Source organism: Heloderma suspectum, chromosome 3 (genome assembly GCF_057233095.1).
Source record: "Heloderma suspectum isolate Gila_16-S chromosome 3, 16-S_ref, whole genome shotgun sequence".
Taxonomy (NCBI): domain Eukaryota; kingdom Metazoa; phylum Chordata; class Lepidosauria; order Squamata; family Helodermatidae; genus Heloderma; species Heloderma suspectum.
Window position 1 is genome coordinate 47,341,886 of NC_139460.1, and position 23,529 is coordinate 47,365,414.

Below are 23,529 nucleotides of genomic sequence, written 5' to 3' on the forward strand. Positions count from 1 at the left end.
AGCCACTGCCTCACCTGGTTTTGATGAGAAAGAGAGGTAGAGTTGGGTGTCATCTGCATATTGATGGCACCTCAGCCCACACCTCCAGATAACCTCCCCCAGCGGTTTCATGTAGATGTTAAACAGCATAGGGGATAAAATAGAGCCCTGTGGAACCCCATGGCACAATTGCCATGGCACAGAGCAATAATCCCCCAGCTCCCAACCCAGACAACCTATCCAGAAGGATACCATGGCCAATGGTATCGAAAGCCGCTGAGAGATCCAGGAAAATAACAGGGTCACACTCCCCCTGTCCTTCTCCCAGCAGAGGTCATCCCACAGGGCGACCAAGGCAGTTTCCGTTCCAAAACCAGGCCTGAAGCCCCATTGAAATGGATCTAGATAATCTGTTTCATTCAACAGTGCCTGGAGCTGTCCTACAACCACCCGCTCAAGCACTTTGCCCAGGAAGGGGATGTTGGCCACTGGCCTATAATTGTTAACATCCTCCAGGTCCAGGTTAGGCTTTTTCAGGAGTGGTCAGATTACCACCTCTTTTAAAGTCGCAAGCACCTCTCTCAAGGAGGAATTTACAACCTCCTGGACCCAGCCGGACAACCCCTCCTTGTTTGATTTAGTAAGCCATGAAGGGCAAGGGTCAAGCACACAAGTGGTCGATCGGACTTGGCCAAGCACCTTGTCCGCATCCTCAAGCCTCAGTAACTGAAACTCATCCAGTAAAACTGGACCAGATGGTGCTCTGAACACCTCTACCAATGGAACTGTATTTGTTGTGGTGTCCAATTCATGACGAATCTGAGCAACTTTATCTTCAAAGTACCTTGCAAACTCATCACAGCATGCCACCGAGGGTTCCACCGCCTCTCTCCCTGGCCCAGAATGTAACAGGCTGCGAACCACTTCAAAAATCTCTGCTGGGCAACACTGAGAAGATGCAATGCTGGTGGAAAAGAACTGTCCCTTTGCCACCCTCACCGCCACAGAGTAGGCTTGATAGTGAGCTCTTACCTGTGTTCGGTCAGACTAAGCATGAGTTTTCCTCCACCTGCATTCTAGCCGTCTCCCCTCTTACTTCATTGCCCTCAGCTCAGGTGTATACCAAGGAGCTGGCCAGGCTCTGCTCAGAGGGAGAGGGCGCTTGGGTGCGATCATGTTAACAGCCCGAGTCATCTCTGCCTTCCACAGAGCGACCTGGGCTTCAACAGGAGCACCAGCCATACCAGCAGGAAAATCCCCCAGAGCCCTCTGGAATCCAGGGGACAGCTGTAAGGTGTCTAGCCCCTGTTCTCCTCAGCTGGCCTGTTAATCCCCCAATGCCATACCTCCCCCTGCCCGTGACCACAGTTATGGTGACACTTCCCCGACCCCCTAAGTTGCTCAATAGTCCTCCCAGGCACATATTAAAATGTTAAGATATAAAATATACAACAATATAAAAGAAGATAAAAGAGATAGAAGAGAACAGCAGCTAAGAAGGAGCAGATAAATTCTCCCTGGTCTTTAAAGCTTCTGCCCTCTGCTGCCGCTATTTGCTGCTGGTATCTGTGGCTGCTGGTGTCTCTGGAGAGGTGGTGGGTGGTCTTCAGGTGCTGTTCCATGCGACTCCAAGTGGAACGCTAAGGTTGCACTTAGCGTTGTACTTGGCGCCACACCAAGGCGCTGCCTCTGCCAGCCCCGCCTTAAGTACCTGTTTGGCAGGGGCAGAAGCAGGTTCAGGATCCACCTACAGCTAGACTGGAATCCTATGCTCTGAATTTGGGAGTAAGTTCCACTGAACGTAGCAAGACTTACTTTGGATTAAGCACGCTAAAGATCAGACAGCCCTGCAATTCTTTGATCCTCTGCGGAGTATTAGTAACGTGTTGTATTTATATGGTGTGCAGCCTTTTTATTCCAGGAGCTCAGACCTTTTTGTAATGCACGTTAATAAATGAAGCCTAATCTTCTATGTGAAAAATGGCAATATTATTAAAGTTACTTTACAGATTTTGACACAGAGGTGCAGGATGACAAGACCAAGATCATACAGCATGTTAGTTCAGGCAATCCTACCATGAATAGATATTTGTTTCTCTATGCAGAGTGCTGGATTTTACCTTTAAAGCCATAAATGGCTTGGGGCCCGTTTATCTGAAGGAGCATCTCTTCCCCTATTTAACTACCCAGACACTAAAATAATCATCTGAGGCCTTCCCCCAGGTGCCCCTGTCAAATGAGGTGAGGCAAGTGGCCACACTAGGGAGAGCCTTCTCAGTGGTGGCACTGTGTCTGTGGAATGCTCTCCCCAGAAAGGCTCGCTTGGTGCCTATGTTATGGTCTTTTCAGTGCCAGGCATTTTAAGAACTGTTTTTAGTACTTTTAGATAACTGCACTTTGATTGCTGTCGGCTTTACTTTGGTTTTATGTCCTGGAATGTTTTCACTCTTTGCTGCCATTTTATCTTGGTTTTATTATGTGCTATTTTTATTCTTTGTTTTATTCTTTGTATTTTATGTTTTCATGTATTAAACACTGCCCAGAGAACTTGGGTGTTGGGTAGTTTTAAAGTATAGCAAATGAATTAACAACAACAACATGTCATGTTGGAACCACAACAGCTGGTAAGCAGGAAGATGGGTAGATAATGAGATCTAACATCATGTTCCTCCTTCCTCATTGGCTTGGGCCACTTCATAGTTGATGCAAGGGCAAAAGCATCCATCCCCAGCTTACATACCATATAAACTGTGACTCCCTCTCTGAGCCTGGATAATTCACTTTTTTTCATTTTTCACTTCCCAACTTGTATAGTGCTGAATGGTGCTTGTCTCTACAGTGCAGCATACTTACCTGCTACTTCCTGTGTGTTCTGGCACCCATGAAAAGCCTCACTACATCCATCACAATTTGCCTAAGAAGTGCAAAATTTCTCAGGAAATTTGCCTGTGTGGGAAAAGAAATTTGGTGGAATTGCAGCATTATCTGCTTTATTGACCAAAATGGTGATAATGGCATTCTATGGGAAATGATTTGCCCACAAAATCTAGGTGCCGTATGGAAATATTAAGTGGGTTCTATGTATCAATGTCTTTTATGTGAATTGATTTAATAGTATGTCTAGGATCTTTAAAGTAAGAAGAACAGCTTTCTAAAAGCAGGATGATGCTATAATGGAATAGATTTTCTGGACTGGGTTTTCCCGCCTCCCAGCTGAGCAGAGCAGAGCAGAGCAGAGCAAGCTCCCAGAGAGCAGAGCTGAGCAGAGCAGACTACAGAAGCAGGCAAGCTCCCAGAGAGCGAGCGAACAGGGGGAGCGAACAGGAGTTGGCCAGGGGAGTTCCAGTGGTTGAAGAGACAAAGGAGATAGAGGCTAAGAGGTAAGTGGGCTGCAAGAAGCCCAGGGGGCTGCCCTTTATCCTTCTGATTGGCTGTGAGCTCACCAGGTGCTTCTGAGAGCTCCAACTGAATTGGGGGTGCGTGGCCTGAGTACTCCCAGCAGCTGACTGGGCGGGAAGCTTCAGTCTATTTCCCGCCTCCCAGCTGAGCAGAGCGGAGCAGAGCAAACTGCTCCAGCTGGTCCAGGGACTACAGAAGCAGGCAAGTTCCCAGAGAGCGAGCGACCAGAGTGAGCGGACAGGGGGAGCAAACAGGAGTTGGGCAGGGGAGGTCAAGGGGGAGGCCCCTAACATTTTTTTTATTTTATTTTTTTATTTTTTTAACTAACTTTTTTCCATTTATTTGTCTTGTAACACACACTTTCACACCAGTGGGACTCTGCTTTTAACCTCTACTTGAGTAGAGGAGCAGGCACAGGCTAGTCTAGAACAATCACAAAGCTAGACACAAAAAGGGAAAAGAGGCTATGGAAGGACAAGACTCTCCAGTGGTGGTGACCTGCAAGGTTTGTGCAATGTTTGTTTTCTTGCCTGAGAACAACATGGCCTACACCTGCAACAAGTGCAAGTTGATCACGCTGCTGGAAGAAAAAGTAAGTGGACTGGAGCGGCGACTGTCGACCCTCCGGGGAATAAGAGAACATGAAGAGTTCTTGGACAGAATGGGGGAACTACAGCAGCAAAGGGAAGACCAGAAGCTTGAAGAGCAACAGCAAGATGAGGCAGTGGGAAATGCTGAGGTGAAGAAAAATGGAGTAGAGGATACTCCGTGGAAAAGGGTGACAGTTAGGAGAAGAAGAACGAGACGCCACTCTGCACCAGTGGAAGCAGTGGAGCTGTGGAAGCGATTCCAGGTACTTGCGGATGAGACTGGAGGACAGCCTGCAGAGGAAGAATCACAGGGAAACCTGCATGAGAGTGAGCAAGAGGCTGAAGGTCAGTCCAACAGAGGCGATGAAACCCAGGCCTACAAGAAGAAGAAGAGAAGAGTGGTAGTAGTGGGAGACTCCTTGCTGCGTGGGATCGAGACCCAAGTATGTCGCGAAGACCTGTGGACTCGCCAGGTATGTTATCTCCCGGGAGGACAGATTAGAGACGTGACTGAAAGGTTGCCTGCACTCCTAAAGCCCACTGACCGGTATCCCTTTCTTCTCATCCATGTGGGAACAAATGATACTGCCAAGCGGAGCTACGAAGAGATCACGTCAGACTTTGAAGCTTTGGGAAGGAAACTCAAGAACTTTGGGGCCCAGATAGTTTTCCTATCCATCCTTCCAGTAGTTAGAAGAGGGATAGAAAGGGAACGAAAAATACTCCGAGTGAATGACTGGCTACGAAGGTGGTGCCGACGTGAGAGATTTGTATTCTGGGACCACGGGCTATACTTCCTGGAAGATGGGCTGTTGGCTAGGGACGGGTTGCACCTCACAAAGGATGGGAAGAATGTGTTTGGCCACAGCATGAAGAACTGCATCAGGAGGGCTTTAAACTGAATCCTACGGGGAAGGGAGATGTAATGTTGGGGGTAACAACGCACGTAGGCGCATGCACTGCAACGGAGAGAACAGCTCTGATAGCGCCCAATAATAGTCTTCAGACACATGTAGGAAGACAGCCAGACTATGAAGCACATGGTCTTCGATGTCTATATACTAATGCCCAGAGTATGGGAAACAAACAGAACGAACTTGAACTCTTAATACAAGAGGGAAATTATGACCTGATAGGTATAACTGAGACTTGGTGGGATGACTCTCATGACTGGAATACAGCAATTGAAGGATATAACTTGTTCAAAAAGAACAGGAGGAACAGAAAGGGAGGTGGGGTTGCACTGTATGTGAAAAATACATATCTCTGCACAGCAATACAGGAGGATGAGCTTGGTAGCCCCATCGAGAGCATCTGGGTTGAAATAAATGGAGCAAAGAATAAAAGGAACCTGGTGGTCGGAGTCTACTACCGACCACCCAATCAAGGAGAAGACAAGGATGAAACTTTTGAACAGCAAATAGCCAATGTAATAAGGAAGCATGATGTAGTAGTAATGGGGGGACTTCAATTTCCCCGATATTTGTTGGGAGACAAATTCTGCAAAACATGGCCCCTCCAGGAAATTCCTGACTTGTGTGGCGGATAACTTCCTCCTACAGAAAGTAGAGGAAGGAACTAGAGGATCGGCTATCCTTGACTTGATCCTAACCAACAGAGATGACTTAGTGGATAAAGTAGCAGTTACAGGAACTCTGGGGGAAAGCGACCATGTTGTACTTGAGTTCTTGGTTCTAAGGGAAGCGAAAGCTGAGTGTAGTCAAACGCGTACCCTGGATTTTAGGAAAGGTGATTTTAATAAACCCAGAACAATGATCAGTAAGGTCCCATGGCAAGCGACGCTAACGAGAAAAGGAGTGGGAGCTTTTAAAAAAGGAAATTCTCAAGGCACAATCACAAACAATTCCAACAAGAAGAAAAGGTGGAAGACAACAGAAGAAGCCAATGTGGCTTCACAAAAAGCTTAGGGATGACCTGAAAACAAAAAAGGACACATATAGGAAGTGGAAAGAAGGCCAAGTAACAAAGGAAGAGTACAGACAGGTAGCACAGAATTGCACGGATGGCGAAAGGAAGGCTAAAGCTGAGAATGAGCTGAGGTTAGCAAGGGATGCTAAAAACAACAAAAAGGCTTTCTTCAGCTACGTGCATAGTAAAAGGCAGAGGAAATAAATGATTGTTCAGCTATTAAATAAGGATGGCAAAACGATAACAGATGACAAAGAAAAGGCAGAGGTGCTCAATTCCTACTTTGGCTCAGTCTTCTCCCAAAAGAGGGTCTATGAGCCCCCTGGCAAAGGCGAAGTACAGGCTGAAGGGGCAGGTTTGCAGCTTGAGATCGATAGGCATATGGTCAAGGAACACCTAATGACTTTGAATGAGTTCAAATCTCCAGGGCCAGATGAACTGCATCCTAGAGTAATAAAGGAACTGGCAGAAGAACTCTCAGAACCGCTGTCTATTCTCTTTGAGAAATCATGGAGGACGGGGGAAGTGCCAGATGACTGGAGGAGGGCTAACGTTGTCTCTATCTTCAAAAAGGGTAAAAAGGAGGAACCTGGGAACTACAGACCAGTCAGTCTGACATCAATCCCTGGGAAAATTCTAGAGCAGATGATAAAGGAATCCATCTGGAAGCACCTTGACAACAATGCCGTGATTACTCGAAGCCAACATGGATTTGTCAAAAACAAGTCCTGCCAGACAAATCTGATCTCATTTTTTGATCAAGTCACCTCCTTTGTAGACCGTGGGAATGCTGTAGACATCATATACCTCGACTTCAGCAAAGCTTTCGACAAAGTGCCCCATGAGATCCTGATGAGCAAACTAGCTCAAAGTGGGCTAGATGAAACAATGATCCGGTGGATCCACAGTTGGCTACAGAATCGGACTCAAAGAGTGCCTATCAATGGGACCTTCACAAACTGGGGAGAGGTAATGAGTGGGGTACTGCAGGGCTCAGTCCTGGGCCCAGTGCTCTTCAACATTTTTATTAATGGCTTGGAGGAGGAGGTGCAGGGAATGCTGATCAAGTTTGCAGATGACACCAAATTGGGCGGGATAGCTAATACTTTGGAAGACAGAAACCAAATTCAAAGTGATCTGGATAGACTGGAGCACTGGGCAGAAAACAGCAGAATGACATTTAATAGGGATAAATGCCAAGTTCTGCACCTAGGAAAAAGAAACCAAATGCACAGTTACAAGATGGGGGATACGTGGCTCAACCACACTACAAGCGAGAAGGATCTTGGAATTGTTGTCGATCAGAAGCTGAATATGAGCCAACAATGTGATGTGGCTGCAAAAAAGGCCAATGCTATTTTGGGCTGCATTAATAGAAGCATAGCTTCCAAATCCCGGGAAGTACTAGTTCCCCTCTACTCAGCACTGGTTAGGCCTCATCTGGAGTACTGTGTCCAGTTCTGGGCACCACACTTTAAGAAGGATGCAGACAAGCTGGAGAAGGTTCAGAGGAGGGCAACAAAGATGATCAGGGGACTGGAAACAAAGCCCTATGAGGAGAGACTGAAAGAACTGGGCATGTTTAGCCTTGAGAAGAGAAGACTGAGGGGAGATATGATAGCGCTCTTCAAGTACTTGAAAGGTTGTCACAGAGAAGAAGGCCAGAATCTCTTCTCGATCATCCCAGAGTGCAGGACACGGAATAATGGGCTCAAGTGACAGGAAGCCAGATTCCAGCTGAACATCAGGAAAAACGTCCTGACTGTTAGAGCAATATGACAATGGAACCAATTACCTGGGGAGGTGGTGGGCTCTCCCACACTGGAGGCCTTCAAGACGAGGCTGGACAGCCGTTTGTCGGGGATGCTCTGACTTGGATTCCTGCATTGAGCAGGGGGTTGGACTCGATGGCCTTGTTAGGCCCCTTCCAACCCTACTGTTCTGTGATTCTATGGATCTATGACTCATTGTGATACTTTCTAAAGAAATATCTGAAACATAAAAAAATATTTTTGGAACTCGTTAATCCCACCAAAGGAATTGTGCTCCTACTATTCAAATGTATAACAGGAAAACAAACTCTTTCCCAATCAATACAACCATGCCAGTTTAAAAGCTGTTTTTATTGTCCTTAGCCTTCATACTTGGGTGCTTATCCTTACCAAGTACCAAGGGTAAAAATAAGAAAAAACAGCTTTTAACTTGGGATGGATGTGCTGATTGGGAAGAAGCTTATTTTTCCATTACGCATTTCAATAGTCAGAGAAAAGTTCCTTTGGTGGGATTAATGATCTACAAAGCTTTGTAATAAAATACATATATCTTTGCCAAGTTACCAATTTACTCCTAAAATACCCTAATGGAGCAATCCTATGGCCGCTAGACAGTGGCTAGGTGACCATAGGATATCTGGTTTTCTGGGAACCGACCTCGGAGCCCATGCTCCGAGGTCGGTTCCTGGAGAACCGACCTCCCCACACTTCCGTGCTGCCTCAGAGGCAGCGCAGAACAGCCCTCTCCTCCGCACTCGCAAGAGGAGCGTTGAGCGGCCAAAAAGGGGCATTCCGGAGGGCGTTCCAGGGCGGGGAGGGCGGAAATGCCTGTACAGCACATCCAATGTACCGTACAGCAGCCTCTTCCCCCGCTCAGCCCTCCTGTGGCTAGACAGCCGCAATCGGCTGTCTAGCTGAAAATGCAGGGTAGGGGAAGCACGGAGGGAACGATCCCCTCTGTGCTTCTCCTGCCCTGCATTGGATAGGCAGTCACCTCCAAGTTCAGAGGCAGACGCCTATCTGAATAGGATTGCGCTCTATATGGGTTAGCTTTATTACTTTTAATTAGTATTTGAAAATTATATTACTACTGCTATACTTTTTCTATAGTTTTGTCTGTATATAGCACAGTCCGTTGCATGTCCACTCAGAAGTAAATCCCATTGAACTCAGTGGGACTTACTCCAAGGTCTACAGGATTGTGGCCTTCGCTTCAGTGGTAAGAGGAGGCTTGCTTAAAGTGGAAATATGAATTAGCCAGACTGTAGATGATGGAAATTATTATTGCAAGGGAACTATAAGAGGAAGAGTTACATTTTTTTTTCTACCCTTCATTTTATGCCTCATGTTCTGCAGGTCATTTATATTGCATAAAGCCAGTTGTGAATGGGGGTCCTTCAGGAACTTGGAAATTGACAAATTCTTGTCATCTTGCTTGTTTTGTTTTGTGGAGCCTTCTTTTCCTTTTGCTGTTGTTACTGGCAAGTTAAACACTTCTGCAACATGCAGGTCATAAATTAATTCTAACCGCGTAGGGAGGGGGGGAAATAATAATTCCAGTACTTGGGGCAGACACATTGCCATTCCAGTCCTTTGGGCGGATCCAGTGTTTCCATGCTAGCTAGAGTGTAAAAATATTTCCAGCGCTAGAAATAGCTGCTACCTTATGATACTACCTTTCAGAAGCCAAGTGACTTAACAGAAACAGTGATTTGACTGACTACAGACCCAAAAAAATTGTATATAGTAAAAACTTGCCTATGCTTACTCATTTACTTGCTTTCAAGAGTCAAATTACTTCCCAGTGACTCAACTCCTCCTTGCAGTCATTGGGAAATTTAAGGGGAGAAAAGGCCACTTAAATTCCTGTAGTATAACAATATCATCCGTTTGTAAATTCATGCCAGCTCGAAAGCAATGCATCAGTTCAAATCAGCACAAATTTGTCAATTCCCAGGATGTTTCACATTTTTAAGAGCAGTTCAAATAGAATGGTGATGGTTCTGAAGCATAGCATGTTGCAGCAGGCATGATGAGAACTGAGCATGAGCATTAGGGGCACTGGGTGAGGGCACTGGGTGGTAAATTGCCTGCTTTGCCTCTTTGATCTCCAGTTAAGGGATTTCTGGTAGCTGGAGCTGAAAAAAATCCTTTGCCTGAAAGACTCTGGAGAGCCAATCAGGGTAATGGTATAGGATTTCATGAACCTTTCTATATGCCATATACAATGTGGCAATTCCCATTACCATTACCCCTATTTTATTGCTCTACAAGTATGCTTATCACTTTATTTTAATCAGATGTGTATAAAAAGTGCAAAAACAGTCTTTGCAAAATTCTTAAGAGCTGAAAAAGGTTGCTGTTGTTGTTATTCCCTACTCTTCAGATGTGATATCAGGGCGGCTTACAATAAAATATTTAAAATCACATAAAATAACTAATAAGCTAAAACCAGAAAATCTATAAAAGCAGCATCCAAATGAAACAGGTTAGCAATAGTTAAAACACTTTTATCATAAAAAATCAGGATAATCTTACTTGTATTTATTGCATTATTGCTATGTTATTACTTCCTGTTATATAATTTTACTCTTTATTGCATTCCTGCTGTAACGCTCTGTGTATCACCAACAAAAGATTGAACTGTCTTCTTTTGGTTGATTTTATAAAATGGTTGCCTTTTCATCGTGTCAACATGTCCTTCATCTCTTCTTTCCTTTCATCTGGATACCAAAACTACCTACTGCTGACATGACCCCTACTCACATGAATGGAGGGTTTACATCCTTGTAGTACTTTGACATTTGAGTTGCCTATCTCTACCATGACCTCCTTGTTTTCCTACTGAATCTCACATTTTAAATTGTATTATCTTAATCTAAAACTACCAGCTAACTAGATATACTTTTGTATTTGTCCCAGATACTTATTACACTTGTAATTTTATCAGCATTGTGGCAAGGGGGAAGTCTTAGTTCCAGTGGTGTCAGTAGCCAGTTCAAGGTGCAACAGTATAGTTAGATGAGTTCTCTAAGTACTTATGGAATAGTGCTGGGGAAGAGGAAAATAGGATAATCCTTCATTATAAAGTAGAGCTAAATTATCATAATAGTCTTTGCTGGCCCTAAAGCCTATGAACCCATAGGACTACAGACAAAAGCTTTAATAGGCTCTCCATTTTACCTGTTAATTATATGCCATTTTTTACATCTAAATTTTTGAACATGCATTATGTGGAAAATTATTCTTTATGGCAGTATACATACAAACAACTCAACTTTCAGACTGTAAGACGCGATTTACATTTGGGAATGTGACATTTTGTTGACAAATTCTTAGGTCAATGTATCTATAACTATAAGGCATGTTGTCCTCTGTATTCCTGTTATTTTCACTTTTTTATGAAAATGATATCCAGCTTAAATTCTTAAATTGTTGCCTTGCTTGGAGCTTCCCTTGTTGATATGTTATTACACAATTCCTGCATCATGGGTTGAAGAAAAGAGATATTTCAGGAAGCCCTTGGATGTACAGCCCTGCTCCTATATATATTATAGGAGTCACTTAATAATAACAAATAGTGAATGGGCAACTTAAGTTCTAATTTATTCACATTAATTTGATCTCTGATTTTATGATGTGATCTATATACTGACACAGCAGCTCATAATAATATCCCACACAGAGAACCAGACTCCCCCGATTGTCCACCTCTGATGCAGTAGCAGTCTCCAGAATCTGGTATAATCCTGCATCACTACACACCCATAGCCAGCCTAAAAGTGCCAAAAAAAGTAGGGGCAGTTCATCTGCTTTGTTGTTGTTGTTGTTTATTCGTTCAGTCACTTCTGACTCTTTGTGACTTCATGGACCAGCCCATGCCAGAGCTTCCTGTCAGCTGTCGCCACCCCCAGCTCCCCCAAGGTCAAGTCTGTCACCTCCAGAATATCATCCATCCATCTTGCCCTTGGTCGGCCCCTCTTCCTTTTGCCTTCCACTTTCCCTGGCATCAGCATCTTCTTCAGGGTGTCCTGTCTTCTCATGATGTGGCCAAAGTACTTCAGTTTTGCCTTTCATCTGCTTTGCAGACCTTTAAAGACAAAATTGTAAATTGTTTTTTAATTATTTGTTTGTAAAAAAAAATATATGAGGGGGCACCCCCCCGTCCCTCCCCCGGTTACAGGCCCGTATTGCTAACATTTTTATGTTGTAGTACAAAGGGGTTTTGTTGCAACTGGTAAATTTTAGAAGAGTAGCCATGTTAGTCTGATGCCGCAAAACTGAGACTCTTGTGGCAGTTTAAGACTAATCAATGTATTTTGGCATGTCCTTTCAGATCATGAATGGACTGTTCAGTATGTGTATTTGTAAAATATGTGAATACTCACCTACAGGATTGGGATCACACAGTTGTAGATGTGTAGAGGTTGAGCGGAGGGCTAGCAGGCTGGACACAGTTCAGCCAGTAGATTTGAAGGTGAGAATAGGACAATACAAAATTGTAGCCAACATACATGAATCACACAATTACTGAACAAGATTAAATCAGAAATGGTTGTCAAGCATACAGACAAGTCCAAGCACACCCCGCTATTGTGGACTGAGATTCAGTCTGTAGAGATGATTACTGTTTATAGTCCTGAGAAAACCAATCATGATTAAAGCCTAATGAAACTGTGTCAAACTTGCAAATGAACTCTAGTTCAACAACCTCATTCTCTATCTATCACTGACTGCTATGACAGATCCTATGTTTGATACTTTAGATTTGATAAGAGTTCACATGCTGCATCCTAATATGCAAATTACAGGTGTATGCAAAAGTGCATTTAAAAAAACAATTAAGAAGAAAGCAGTAAATAATCATGGAGAGGAAGACAGTTACAGACACACACACACACGCCCCCCCCACACACACACACATTTCCTGCAACAAACAGAATTAGTTCATAAGCAAAAATTGTTCAAAACATATGTTTAAAAAACATGCACCACAAAAGAGTACTTCAATAGCTTTCAAATGCATTTGACAATAGAAAGACTAAAATTAATTTTCCAGGGAAAACTTAATTATTAGGAGCAGAAATTGACAGTAGGGATGTACGAAAGTCACTTACCTTTTCGTGGATCTGCTTTGCGGTGTGTGGGGGGAGGCGCTCCGTCCCTCCCCCTGGAGTCCTGCCCGGCCGGCTCCGCTCTGCGGGGAATCCGCAGAGCCACTGGCCGACTCCGTCAGCAGCCGGACATCTGGCCGCTGAGTAGCAGGATGCAAATGGCGGCTGCCGTAGCACCATTTACGTAGCCACCATTTGTGTCCCTGTATTTAAACGTGATAGGCTACGTAAAGACTTGCGTAGCCTATCACGTCTGGGTTAAAAAAAAAAACACACGTATGCAAATGGCGGCGGCTACGGCCGCTGCCATTTGCGTTCCTTATTTTTCGCTGTCTTAGTCTATATAAATATTTACGTAGACTATTACAGCAAAACTAAAAGGGAACACAAATAGCATAGTGGGTGCTATTTGCGTCCCTTTTTGATTCGCCATATTAGCCTATGTAAATATTTACGTAAACTAAGACGTTGAAAAATAAGGAATGCAAATGGCGGTGGCCATAGCCTCCGTCATTTGCGTACGCATTTTTTTTTTTTAAACCCAGACGTGGCGGAACGGCCTGCCACCCCCACCACCCCACAGGTCCCCCCCGGGACCAGACCTACCTAGGGCGGATGTTTCGGACGACGGCGGCTACGGCGGCGGCTACGGCGGCGGCTACGGCGGCTGGTCTTCCAACCGGCTGCCGCCACCGCCATTTGCAGTCTGGTCGTTTGTGTGTGTGTGTGTTTTTACATAGATGTGATAGGCTACGTAAAGACTTCTTTTACATAGACATGATAGGCTACATAAAGGCTACATAAAGAAAACGGCGAATCAAAAAGGAACGCAAATAGCGCCCACCACACTATTTGCGTTCCCCTTTACTTCCGCCGTAATAGTCTACATAAATGTTTACGTAGACTAAGACGGCGAAAAATAAGGAACGCAAATGGCGGCGGCCATAGCCGCCGCCATTTGCGTACGCATTGTTGTTGTTTTTTTAACCCAGATGTGATAGGCCACGTAAGTCTTTACGTAGCCTATCATGTCTATGTAAAAAACACACACACACAAACGACCAGACTGCAAATGGCGGCGGTGGCGGTGGCCGGTCGGAAGACCAGCCACCGGAGCGCCGCCGGAGCCGCCGCCTTCCGGAACATGTGCCCCAGCTAAGTCTCATCCCGGGGGGGATCCGTGGGGGGGTGGCAGGCCGTTCCGCCACGGATTTCGGGGGGCCGAATGCACTGGCATTCGGCCTCACCGAGATCCGTGGCAGAATTCTCTGACATCCCTAATTGACAGTAGTCTTTCTAGCTGGTAGAGTTTTTCTTCTAAAGATTTGATCCAGTAAGAAAATCCATGTATTCCGTCTAGTCTTAGAATGCATATAGGCCATTTAAAGCCAAGAGGCAGTGTTGGATGAAACGTCATGGCTCTTTTGCTCTTAATGCAAGCTTCCCTCAGTATTCATTCATTGTATTCCTTATTACATCTCCAGGTTTCAGCTGAACTCTGTATTAAAATAAGTTCTTGAGGTGAGTCTAGTGACTCTAATCCAGAGTCATAGTTGTACAGATCATCAAATGTGACATAGTCTCACTCCAACAACGTCTGGGTAATTTAAAACTGGGACAAGATTCACTTCAGAGTTTTGTAAAACTCAGTAAACCTTTTGACAACTGCTTTAAATTATACGTTTGCACTAAATCTTGATATTCCACATATGCTGTTTTGTTGAGTTTTGTGGGGGTTTTTTACTGTTCTTAAAGAACATACATTGAATCCTGACTTGTCTTACAGCCAACTACCCCTTTATGCTTTCTGTTTGATTAAGTCCCTGAATTAAATTAGATTATGAGATAGATTTTTTAAAAACTCCTTGTCACAAGGCTGTCCTTGTGATCTGTGCAAACCAGCAGAAAATCTCAGCCTGTCAGTTGGGCTAACAGGGCTGGGGCAGAGTGCGGGGACAGCTGGATTCAGCTCCCAGGCTGCCTGCTGCCTGTTCCTGCATGAACCTCTTCCTTCACTCAGGTTTTAGATGTGCCTTGATTCAGCCAGGAGGTAAAATGTCCACCCTCAGCCAGTTGCAATATAGGCAGCTGTGTGGCAGCTGCAGATGACTCAGTCCTGGTATGATCCCATTGGCAGTCAGTGGCCACTGGACAGGAGGGAAGGTTTCTTCCCCTTCCTGTCTCCGAGGGCTGGATAGGGAGCAGTCTGTGTGGCCACCCAAGAAGAGAGTATTACACTTGCTTTGGCCAAAGCAATTTTTTTTAATTGTCTGAAGAAGGTTTGCTAAGCAATGGCAAGGTTTGAGAACTCCTGCCCTGCCATGAAACTCTTTCCCCTTCTGTTGAAACATCTCCCACAGTACAGCAACAATAAAACAAAGCTATTCTCAGTGTCTGGCGCAGGCCTGGATACCACAGCTATTCAAATAGGGGCAATGCTGCTTGGTAGCCCAGGGAAACCCTACTGGTGGAGTGATGCTTGCTTGCTTGCTTGCTTGAGCTATTTTGGGGTATGCGTGTGTGATGTCTCAGCCAGCCTCCATGTCTGGGGTGGCTGGTTCAGTCCCTCATCCCCTGAAGAAATTTCTGGCTTATTAGCACCTTTTGAACCTGCCAAGCACAGCTCCTATAGACAGTGTAAAGAATCATTCCCCACAAGCTTTCATGCTGTGCAATTACTTGCTTTGCAAAAATAATAGGGTCAATTTTAGCCTAATGTGTGATAAGTATTTAGTGACTAAACAGTTTATTTTGGCATGAACTTTTGTTGGCAACACAGAACATTTTGTCTTATTCCAGACTAAGATGGATGTTTAATTTTCTGGAATTCATGCCCAAAAAGATTCTAATCATCAATAATTTAAAAGGCCAGATTTCATTCTCTCACACTTGCTCTGCCTCCTAAACTAAATAATCTACAGTGTACTTATACACCGTCTTGTAGACTCCAGTTTAGCTTCCACTGAAGATAAAGACTGTAATGAGAGATGAATATGGGGCAAGATCTGACAGCCCCATTGAGGTACATGGAGGTACATCACTCCCCCAGCTATAGTTTCCCTTCTTTTTACCCCTTGACTGTGTTTGTGTGCGTGTGTGTTTTGAATCTTCCCCAATTAAAAACAAAAACAAAACACCAACAAGTTATAATGTAGCTTGCATGCTTTTTTGGATCTAGGCTAATATTCTTTACATTTTTAAAAAAGTCATGAGTTGCATTCTCTGCCACAGTAACACCCAAAATGATGTACAACATCAATGATAATTTCACTGCCAATTATTGTTAACTATTCGTGGTAGTCCAGAATTATTTTAAGAAGGTCTGACCCCATACTGGAGCTTGGATCATCCCAAATATTTGAAATAACATCTCCGTCCTCCGTTATTCCTGCTTTGTTCCACTTGAGTAGAAATGGACATAGCAAGAAAAATGAATAAAGGTGTTTAAACCAAATTGAAATTCTATATTTATCAACTGCAAAAAGACCCTGTGCTGCTGGCAGATTAACAAACTCTATCATCAGTAGTCCACGTTTGAGGCTCACTTCATTTCAAATAGTCAAAACTTTCTTGGTCAAAATGGTTTAGATGTTTGATTTAGGATCAGAGATAAATTTGTATTGAAAGGTAGAAGAAAAAACTTCACAAGCATGAGAGAGAAAATAAAGAGTAATGGAGATCCATGCTCTTCAGTCTATACACAATCGCTGCTTTTTAGGTTTGAACTCTTTTTATTCGTAATTCTTTAGATACACTGATTTTCAAAGCAAGTTAACTTGAAAACACTTCCACTTCCTTTTGATATGAGCTGTTGACCTGATTCTATAAGTTGTTGTCAGCACAGCAGCTCTTGAGACTCTGACATAAGGGTCTCAGCATTCATGTAAGTTCACAGCTGGTGTGCCTGGTAAAATTTCCCGTGGCAGGACTTAGAGATGGGTTTTGCTCCTAATTTAGGTCAGGGAGACTGCTATATTTGGGAGTTACAAAGGTTGATTAGATACCCTGTTTTGGAGACATACTGTGATCTGGATTGCATAGATTGGTCTGTGGAGGTCTGGTGGATGGATGGCCCTACTTGAACTGCTGCAGAAGGTCAAGCAGAAATGGAATTGGGCAAGCTGGCCCAAGTATGCTTATTTGAAAGAACGTTACATTGAAGTAATGTAAGAGTTAATCCTAAACACCTTTACTTGCAACAAGGAAGAAATTGTGCTGCTTCGTACGTGTCATTTTTCCTATGGGGGTCTAAACTACTGCTTGTTACAGTGGACACACATGGTCTTCACACATGATAGTCCATGCTGGTTTTTTCTTGTATACCAGTATAAGGAAAACATTTAATGATTGCAGGTCACCTTTGCACCTTTTGTCGCTATTACAAGCTCAAGACTTCTTAACAAATGATTGTCCGTAATACCTTTTTTAAAAACAGAGAAAGAATTTTGAGCTCAGTGCACATCTTGGTTCTCGAAAGAGAAATTGTTTAAATAATGTATTTTTTGTAGAGGAGTGGGGGCTGCCTGAAGCCTGCTTATTAGTTAATAACCTCCTCCTACCTCCCAGCACTAATCTTGTAAAGATCCTGATTTAATAAATCCAAGGAATTATTAAATAAACTAAGTATTTTATATTACTTGTCCTCTTTGAATCCAAATTGCAATACAACAGAATTACATTTTATAAATAACACCTTTCGTACTAGCACCACAGGGCATGGTACAAAAGAATCTAAATAGAACGTGAATGCTGTAATCAAATGCAGACCCCAGGAAGGCAGATTGAAAAGGCATGTTGCTGGTTAAAGGAACAGACAGGGTAAGTATAGAGGGTCACAGCAGAAAAGTTGGTTTCAAATACAAGAGTACAATAGAATGAAAATTGTTTGTTTGCCTATTCCAAAACATGACTGGTGCCTCTTGAGTAAATGACCCAGTTTTATAAATACAAGGCTTTGGGGAATGGAATCCAGGGACATCGTAACATTTTGTATTTTATTTTCTTCTCCCTTTTCCCTAGCTTTAGGTTTTACATGAAGAGTAGTATTTCCTTTATTTAATTAGTTAGATTTAACATTAATATCCTGCTTTCCTTCTGTCATGGTACCCAAAGTGGCATGCATAGGTTTCCAGGTGATTTCCTATCCAGGCACTGAACAGACCTATGCCTGCAATATGGCTCCATCATGTGCTTTCAGACCAGGGTTGTATACAGTGGTGTCTATCTGCGAGCAGAATAGACACTGCTGGCGGAACAGATTCCCAATCTCACCCCAGCAGCCCCATCCTTGCCCCCCAAATCTATTTAGTAGGGAACCTCCAGAGCAGATTTGGGGTTGCAGGGGAGGAAGGGAATGGAACATTTTGTTACATGACCAGACATCCACTTGCATGTAGTTGGATGTAGCACCATGTCCTATGAACCATTTTACATTCCATTTGCAAAGGACTGCAAAGAGTCACCAAAAAGGGGAGCATGGCTCACTGAGGATGAAAGTGTTTATGAAATGCACAGTTTAATTCATCTTAGTGCTAACCATGGTTCTAACTAAATATATTTACAATATTTCTTCTATGCTTTCCCTCTCTATATTTTAAAGGCCTGTTTCTTTATCTGGGCGGTTAACATATGCAGCATGTATAAACTTATCCCTAGCTGTTTTGTTTTAGTAGGTTATATTGGAAGACAAAAGAAAAGTACGCTTACCGGCAAATTCTTGATGTTGCAGATCGTTAAATTCTGTTTAGACAAAAGAAAAGTACGCTTACCGGCAAATTCTTGATGTTGCAAATTGTTAAATTCTGTTTAGACAAAAGAAAAGTACGCTTACCGGCAAATTCTTGATGTTGCAGATTGTTAAATTACGTTTAAAGGTAGTAGACAGGGCAGACGTAAATTTCTATGATTAACATGTAACTAGGAATCCATAACTTCCTAATAATTCTATCCACTAATGGCTTTTCCCCTGTGGTTACTATGAAAGTTTGCTGTGGCCTCTAGGTGTGGTAACAGTGGCTGTCATTAAGCTGTGTGAGGTGAAAAAAGAAAGTTTACTGTAATAAAAATGTAGAACTTCTGTGAATCAGTGCAGTGTGGGGTGTTTAAGTCTGCTATGTTCCCAATTGCTACAAAATTTTGTATTATTTTTGGACGAGGTTAAGACCCCTTTCAGGGGAGCAGTTGTAGAGCACGTGCCTTTGCATGCAAAGAAGCATCTCCACTTAAAAGGTTGAAGGTGGGAAATGATGTGAAGGCTCTGTCTTAGACCCTGGAAAGCATCTGCCAGGCAGAGTAGACAGTACTGAGCTAGATGGAAAAATAGTCTGAACTGGTATAAGGCAGCTTCTTTTCTTCCTACAAAATTGCCTCCAGGTGCCAGCTGGTCCATGTGACATGCCAGCAATTCATGTACAGCAGTTTACCTAAAGTATTTGTTTATTTATATGCCACCACAACCAAAAAGGTTCATGGGGTGGCTCACAACATATAAAATAAGAATAAAAATTACAACAAACCATTAAAAACTGCTACAAATAGCACAATTGGCATCAAAAATCAGATTTTACAAAATCAAATCAACAGTAGCATAAAATCACGTTAAAAACAGCAAGAAAAAGCAGCATCTTTAAATTCTTTTTAAAAGATATCACAGCAGGAGGTCGACAGAGACTGAGGAAGGTATTCCAGAATTGATGGACAGCAAATGAGAAGGCCCTGTTTCTTCTTATCACCTACCTCACTTCAGAAGTTGGGGGTACTCCTAGCCAGATATAGGAAGCATACAGCCTGTGAACTACATGCAGCCCCTTCCTTTTTTGCAGCCCCCCCCCCCAATTGCCACTGCTGTGTTGCTGCCAAATTTCGGCAGCAAGGAAAAAGCTTCATTTCACTTTAAAATAAAGTGCCTGGGGGGCTCACACCTTGTTTTAATGCAAAATCATGATCCCCGGGGCATCCAGGAGCATAATTTTACATTAAAATAAGGTGTGTACTCCCCACACACCTTATTTTAAAGTGAAAGTGCAACTTTTTTTCTTCCACCACTGAATTGCTATCCACATTTGGTGGCAATTTCTGCTGGGGCTTCAGCCCCCAGTTGGTTCTGGGGGCCTCCTGATCCCTCCAAGGTTGTCCATCCCTGATCCAAACAGTGCCCTTGATTAGAGGCTGTATTGTCTCTCACCACATTGTTGCCTCCATGTCATTGCAAATTAGTTATAGGAATGGTTTGCGCTGTTGTGAAGATTATCCATGGTGTGGTGCCAGTCCGCATGTTAGAGGAACAATGTGCAGCACAGAGCAGCTACCATGTGGGTGTAGTTTCAAGCACCCCCTGCATGGTGACCATTTTGTGTGAAATGAACATATGTGGAACTTCTGGCCTTTTGCATAGGAAGATACTTTCTTTGGGAAGAGTAAATTATGGGCAGATCATGAAAAGTTCTCATGTAGTAGAATTTGCACCACAGCTTAAAACATAAGCACAGTCAGTGCATTGCATATACAGTACTGTGCAAAAGTCTTAGGCCACCATTAGATTTGTTGTTTTAGCGATGGTATAATGACCATATAGAATTATTTCTCAGTCTCTTCATTAGAATACAACCAGAAAATACAGGAAATTTGTATGCAGTATTCAACAATAGAAAAAACAAACAAAAAGAAAACAGCTTCCATAGGCTAAAGTGGCAAGTATTTAGTGTGACCTCCCCTTACACTAGAGTAACAGCAGGCGCCTGGCCAGGAATGGTCTTCGTGGAAGGGTAGCAGCCAGGAAACCACTTTTGCGGAAGGGGAACAGGGTGAAAAGGCTAAGATATACTAAAGCTCACAAATATTGGAATGAGGATCAGTGGAAAAGAGTATTATGGAGTGATGAATCCAAGTTTGAAATTTTGGAGTCCAATCACCGACAATATGTAAGAAGAGTTGGAGAGAGATGGATGAATGAGTGCTTGCGGCCTTCGGTGAAACATGGTGGAGGGTCTGTCCTGGTTTGGGGCTGCATTTCTGCTAATGGTGTTGGCGATCTTGTCCGTATTAATGGGATCATGAATGCTGAAAAGTACAGACAGGTTTTAATTCATCATGCCATTCCTTCTGGAAAGCTGGGAATGGTTTCATTTTTCAGCATGATAACGATCCCAAGCACACTGCTAATGCAGTGAAATCATATTTAGGGAGGAAAACAGCTGATAAAACAGCTGATAAAACACTGACAGTCATGGACTGGCCTCCACAGAGTCCAGATCTGAATATTATAGAGGCAATGTGGGATCACCTGGACAGAAAAAGAAATAAAAGACAACCTACATCTAAAGAAGAACTCTGGGAAGTGCTGAAAGAAGCTTGGTAAAATGTACCAGAAGATTACTTCAGAAAACTTCAGGACAGTCTCCCCAAAAGAGTTCAAGATGTGCTTAGAGCCAAGGGAGGTCCCACTAAATACTGACTTTTGCCTGTACATATTTCCTGTATTTTCTGTTTGTATCTTAATAGAGAGACCGAAAAATAGTTATGGATGGTCATTAAAACTTTGCTAAAACAAAGCTGGTGGTGGCCTAAGACTTTTGCACAGTACTGTATGTACAGGACAAATGATTATCAATTCCTAGTTTAATAGGGCAGATATCTGTCAGGTATCATAAACATTAAGGATGAATTCATTATGCTGCAGGCAGCACAAATATTAAACAATTAACAGTATTTTTTTTTAAAGGTGAGCAGGTTATAGAGGGCAGAATTTTCTACCTAGTTTACTTGCAGGCCTGCAATCACTATTGTCTCTGACTATTAATGTCCCATGGCTAATATATACTCACAGCAATCATGTGAGGAAGGGAACTGGGTCTCATTTTGTAAACCAGGACCTGGAGGACATACAGCATTGAGCTCTCTTTGTCAGTCTTTTTATTCTGAGTAATCCTATTCAAAAAGTGACACTCGCTTCAGAATAACTAGCTTCAGGATGGTAATTCCAAGAGACTTCCTTGAGGGCAGTGGAGAACTGCAGAGCACAGAACTGATCCCCAGTCTCCAGGAATGTCAGGACAATATGTGATTCAGAAGGCTATTCTTCTAGGAATGTCAGAGAATTCCGCCACGGATCTCGGTGAGGCCGAATGCCAGTGCATTCGGCCCCCAGAAATCCATGGCGGAACGAAGCCCCCCGCCCCCCCCGTGCGAAAGGCACGCAAAACGGGACACTTACCCAGTGCTGTTCGCATCACTACGAACATCACTACTGTTCATAGTGAACATCACTACTGTTTGTAGAACACTACTACTGTTCATCACTATAGCCGTGATAGGCTACATAAATACTTACGCAGCCTATCACGGCTAACACAGGGATGCCATTTGCGTCCCTGCGGAAGCCATGATAGGCTGCGTAAGTATTTACGTAGCCTATCACAGCAAAAAAAAGGGAACGCAAATGGCGGCGGCTACGGTGGCCACCATTTGCGTTCCTTTTTTTTTTCCGTGATAGCCTAGATAAATATTTACGTAACCTATCATGGCAAAAAAAAAAAAAAAGGAACACAAATGGCAGCCACCGTAGCTGCCATTTGCATTCACTGTTTTTTTTGGGGGGGTTGCCGTGATAGGCTACGTAAATATTTACATAGCCTATCATGGCAAAATACAGGGATGCAAATGGTGGCGGCTATGGTAGCCGCCATTTGTGTCCCTGCAGGCTGCCCAGCGGCCAGATGTCCGGCTGTGGTCGGCCCCGGCTGGCGGTTCTGCAGAAACTCTGCAGAGCGGAGCCAGCCAGAGAGAATTTCGGGGGGAGGGATGGAGCGCCTCCCCCCCACCGCGAATGTCACCTTCGAAAAGGTAAGTGACTTTCGTACATCCCTATATTCTTCTCACTATAAAAGGATTAGATTATATTGAAGAAACATATGTAAAAACAAACACTAACAGCAATTATTCCTAAATTATGGGCCCTAAATTACTACAGTTTGAAATTGAAGAAGAAAAGGAATATTGACCATATATAAAGTTATTGTTATTGTTGTTATTATTATATCTATATCCTGCCTTTTTCCCAGTACTGGGACACAAGGTGGCTTACAAACATTAAAACATATACAATTAAAACATATGAAAATATACAAAAGTTAAAATATAATTAAACAACAATACAGTTAAAATTATATTAAAACATTAAAACAGCATTTTAGTAGCTTACCCCCAGGTTTCAACTATGTCCCAAAGGCCTGCTGGAATAAGAGTGTTTTAGCCTGCCTCCGGAAACACATCAAGGAGAAAGCCATCCTAGCCTCCCTGGGAAGAGCGTTCCACAGCCGTGGGGCAGCCACTGAGAAGGCCCTCTCCCAGGTTCCCACCAAACGTGCCTGTGACAGTGGTGGGACTGAGAGAAGGGACTGAGAGAAGAAGGGACATTAATAATTAATTAATGTTTTAATAAATTAATAATTAATTTCATTAACTGAGAGAAGATTTCAGGACACGGGCACATTCATAAGGGAGGTTGTGGTCTTTCAGATAACCTGGATCAGAGCCGTATAGGGCTTTATAGGTCATAGCCAGCACTTCGAATTGTGCTCGGAAACAGACTAGAAGCCAGTGAAGCTGTTTTAACAAGGGAGTTGTATGCTTCCTGTAGCCAGCCCCAGTCAACAGTCTGGCAGCAGCTCTTTGGACCAGCTGCAGTTTCCGAACACTTTTTATAGGCAGCCCCACGTAGAGCGTGTTGCAGTAACCCAAATGGGATGT

General features: G+C 43.4%; 1 protein-coding gene across 50 annotated transcripts in view; it reads left to right on the forward strand.

Moving 5' to 3' along the window:
• ZBTB20 (zinc finger and BTB domain containing 20) overlaps positions 1 to 23,529 on the forward strand; it is an 809,278-nt gene that overhangs the window by 417,183 nt on the left and 368,566 nt on the right. The window lies entirely within an intron of this gene.